Here is a 4,896-nt window from a genome sequence, read left to right as displayed (position 1 = left end):
CGCAATTCTCACACTGTCCTATTTGATCTTTATAATAAATCCTATACCATGGACTTAGAAGATTTTAGCACTGCTTGTAAACTTCCGCAGTGGGGAAATGCAAGTGAACCTCGCAAATCTGAATTTAAAGACTTTCTTGCTAGTATAACTGTGGGGGAATCCAGAGAAATCACGCAAGCTACCATAGCTAGGGAGCCATCATTTTCCTGCGATGCATTATTTCGCTCTCTTTATAGGTAGATGCATTAACGATAAGGACGAGGCATGTCACATGTACGTTCCCGATCTTAATGTTCTCAGGAGTGCTGTATTAGGAGATAAACAATATAACTTGGGCGCTATTGTTGCACGAAGGTTGCATCATAACAGTATTAGCGGAGATTTGTTTGGTGGAACTTATGCAACCCGTTTAGCTAATTTTCTTGAGGTACTCATACATGAAAATGATATGGAGTTGCCTCCTGCTTATCTAGATTTTAATGCTATGATTCGTCATCAGTTTATTGAGAGGAATGAACAGCCCCTGCAGTACCGACTAATGTTTGACAGACGTCGCGGTGTCCATATTACTCTCCCTGCTCCTACTTTCTTTGACTTTCAGGCAAAAAGGAGATCTATCTATCTATATCTATACATCTATATATATACCTATACTAATTACAGACTCCCGAGAAATTACCATGTTAATTAGAAAATTAGAGCCGTTAATCTGGTGGGACCGAGTTATTACGGTGTAGATCAACCCATAGAAAATCAATCTTTTTTAGGGTACTAGAAAATCTATCTATATCTAATTATTGTTTGAACAAACTATATAAATGCAGACCACGTTACAGGCCTATTGTCAAAATAATTTAGTCCATAATTTCTCATTGTTACAGACTCAGAAACCACTTTACAACCGCACCGGATTACCCGATGATGTTGCACGGTCAATGACCCATCAGCCCATTACAGCCTGAACGTCTGCACCAAAAGCCTCGCACCGAGACTGGTTCTCCTTGGCTTCCTCGACCTATATGCTGCCGCCGCCATCCGCCGCTGCGGCCGCCATCCGCCGCTGCAGCCGCCACTGCCGCCATCCGCCGCCGCCGCCGCCATCCGCCGCTGCCGCCGCCGCCATCTGCCGCTGCCGCCGCCGCCATCCGCTGCTGCCGCCATCCGTTGCATGTTCCCGCCGCCCCTGCCGTCCGTCGTCGTGCTGCGGTGCCTGCACTGGACGAGCGCCTTACGCTGGAGGCCATGTTCGTGAGGCCCCAAGTGTACCTCATGCTATAGTCGCTCTGAAAAAAGGCCCACACAATCCAATCGCCTGTTGCTAATCCTTCTCCGTCTTACTTCAGTGTCATCTTGAAGTTCAGATTTGTATCAACTGATCTGAAAAAGGGTCACAGACTCACGATTCAATCTAGAATCTCCCCAATCCCTTTCTTTTTTGGTCTTCAATAACAACATATTTTCGGTTGTGACTATGCAGCATGCCAACATAAATCTTTTTAGACCAATTTACTGAATCAATCTCATAATGGTTGATGCAACGGCGGATAAGGCGGCCGTCATAGTCAGTGATGTTGCCAACTGAAGGGGCTGCAGCGGACTGCTAGCGCCAGGATCCCTACTCTATTCTCCATCCGTTCAATTCATCACAGAGGTATGATGCTTGGAGTTTAAATATTCTTTCATGTGTTAAACTACTAAATTGTGCACTTTTGTTGTTGTTATATCAGCTGGTAGTCAGATTTTAAAACTATTGGCCATACACAGTTAGCTTCAAGCACGAGCTGCACATGCATAATATTTTTTTGCAAACCTTTATCCCTTAAAGTTAAACTCCATTTCTTTTTATATCACACATATGGTTTATATCATTTGTTATTGCCCTAACTGTACACTATATGCAACTATGCAAGTACTGCACTCCACTTAAGATTTTTTGCTGCTAACCATGGTCACTGTTATGTGTAATATTTTTGCAAGTATGGTCAATGCATACTATTTTGTATAATATTTTTGCAGCTTGAGAGAAACTACGTGTAAGTACCTTCATCATTCTTAGGATGTTAAGTTTAGTGCCCTTTTAGTGCTTAGTTGCTGTTACGACAGGGGTAACTTCTTTTTCATTCACGAATGTGCATGCTAGGATGCAATGTTATATAGGATAGTTCTTCCAAGGGTGTCGTTAGAGAGGGAAATTTCAAGATGACAGTGTGTTGACTTTTTGAAAATCACTAATCGTCTACTGAATATTTTAACATTCTATCCTGCCCATCGAAATGCTTTGTAATTTTTACTATTCTAATTAGAGACTTCTTTAATTAGTGCTTCCTCATTTATCAACGTTGTTCAAACTATCAAATTAATCTATGTAATTGAAATATGTTAACCAAACGAATTAGATAACTCTTGAAGTGGAAAAATGACCCAACCTACACGATTTTACTTAGGAAGTGAATATATAATTTACCTGTAGCAGTCGGATGAAGCATGAGATGCGCTCATATGCCACGTGTGACGAGTCGTCCTCTCCTTGGTCTCTCCTGTTTTCCTAGAGGCATTGTCCCCTTGGTTTCTCCTATTTTGCTCTATTGGGAAAAAATGGATCGTCATCTCTCTCTCTCTCTCTCTCTCTCTCTCTCTCTGTGTGTGTGTGTGTGTGTGTGTGTGTGTGTGTGTATGTCTCGACAACAAAAAACAGGAAAAGGAAATTTGAGTGCGGGCTACTTATAAATTAGCTACTTTCAGCCCTCGATGAACTGAGCCTACAGAGCATAATCATCTGCCTGCCATTGCAGTCTTAATTTCCATCCCCTAAAAAGTGTCCCTCTTATCGTGATGTCGTTGTTCCCAGCCGGCATCACTCCCCGAAAGCTACTTCATACATACAATACAACGTACTGATGATGCTGTTACAATATTGATCTTACATTTCACATCTGTCCAAAGGAATTGCATCATCATCTTGCATTGCAGATCTATCCGAAGGCGTCATTGACAAGGGAGGACGTTGCTAGCCTGGGCGACTAGATAGATCCCTTCATCGGTTTTGTATTTTTTTGCCGATTTCTTATTGAATAGTGGATTAATATCCTCCTGTGTTTCTAAATGAATCTTTTAGTTTTGTATCCATATAGTTGCAAACAAGCCTGACGAAAGAAGACTAGATGCTAGATTAGCGTTTTATACAAACACGAAAATTGTTGCTTTGCATTTCCCTGCAAAATATGGATGGGCACATCTTCATCCTATTTTATATCATTGTTTCAGTACACATAGAGGTATTGGTCTGGTCGCTTCTATTCTGATACATCAAATATGTAAGTGAAACCCTTGAAGCGAATGTCTTATATGAATTCGTTATTGCCTGACTACTTAATATTGGTGTCTAAATAATCTTGCCATTTTCTATTTGTTATTTTGGTTTGCAAGCTAACCTTTTAACTGCTGGTGACTTTTTTGTTCTAATAACAACATAGGAGGTGGATTTTGTACTATTCTAATTGAGAAAATGCCTGTAATGCAGAATTGCAGTCTCAAGAATGAAACTAAAGAATGTGTGTCATGATGTTTTTCTTTAAGATTAATTTTATAATTTTATATGCCATCTTCTTTTCGCTTCAGGTTTAGAAATGTCCGTCTGCTACATAATGCATGTGTTCAGCCTCAAAATTTCAGTGTTATTACTATCATATTTACTATTTGTTACTATTAATTCACAACACGTCATTGGTAAATGTGTACTGTAAAGAACAACTAATCAATATTGTTGTGCTTTGATGTTTTCCTGCTCTGTTCACATGCTTCTTTAATAGTTTCCATTGGATTACAGGCATGAGCTTCTTTGTCTTTGTGGAGCTAGCAGAAATCTGTTTGTGATCAATCAAAGACAATGAAAACATTTACTCTAGATTTTTATTAGTGTGGATCCTATAAAATACTATGATGGAAGTCCAATGGACAATCTCATTTTCTTAGTACTGGTAGTTCTATCTGGAGTGCTTTTTCCTTCTATATGTACTGAATTAATAAAATAGCACTTTTTTAGGAGATGGTGCAGGGGTGCGAACAACTAATCATAGTATTAGTAAATCATTGTATACGATCAGTTATGCTTTTTTCAGACATAATACTATTATTTTGGGTCATGACATAATGTTCTCTCTCTTTCTCTTGGCATGAGTGCCTGAGTTTTAGTAGAAGCCTTCAGGTTTGCAAGTTGAGATTGAAGGTGTTTGATTTTTGGAGGGCAATATCCATCTAACACTAAAGGTAAAATGTTCTTGAACAGATGCCGTATGGATAAGAGAACTTATTATGCTACGTGAGAACTACATTTGGCCTCTAATATGTAGCATTATTATAGTTGAATATAGAGAAGAAATTGTTAATATATTCTTTGCCTTTGAATAAATAACTACCATATTAGTTGGCCGCTCTATCTATACACATAAGTATAGTTCTTACCATACACAGCATCATACGTGTATTTCCCATACAAATGTTTGTTGAACCAATCACGCTATATCTTGGATTTGATGTTTCCTCTATACTGTGCTATCTTCTTGCTGTTACAATTGCATCAATGCATAATTAAAACTTCACGCCTTGACAACTTTTAGTATAGTCATGGTATATGGAAGCAATAGGAATTTGAGAGCAACTGGTGAAATATCACTTGCACCTCACATAATTTTATTTTTTATTGTCGAATGTATTTTGTTCTAGATTACATTTATCGATAGAAACGATGTTCAGAGATTCAGGTTTTCTGAAGGCCTAGCAGAACAGATAAATACCACGTACCATGCTGCAGTGCTATAGTTTTATCGATCAAATTTTGGTTATATGATTACTAATTTAGTAATTTTCGATCCCAACAACTGATAGAGTGATGTGTGG

General features: G+C 38.9%; 1 long non-coding RNA gene across 1 annotated transcript; it reads left to right on the top strand.

The window, feature by feature from the left end:
- The first annotated feature begins 970 nt into the window (after nt 1–970).
- Nucleotides 971–4,542, top strand: LOC123052129 (uncharacterized). Its single transcript, XR_006424492.1, has 2 exons — nt 971–1,651; nt 2,971–4,542. It is a non-coding gene; the product is annotated as an uncharacterized lncRNA (long non-coding RNA).
- The last annotated feature ends 354 nt before the right edge of the window (nt 4,543–4,896 follow it).

This window comes from Triticum aestivum, chromosome 2D (assembly GCF_018294505.1).
Source record: "Triticum aestivum cultivar Chinese Spring chromosome 2D, IWGSC CS RefSeq v2.1, whole genome shotgun sequence".
Lineage (NCBI taxonomy): Eukaryota > Viridiplantae > Streptophyta > Magnoliopsida > Poales > Poaceae > Triticum > Triticum aestivum.
The sequence above is the reverse complement of the archived record's forward strand: the minus strand, read 5'-3'. Positions and strand labels throughout refer to the sequence as shown.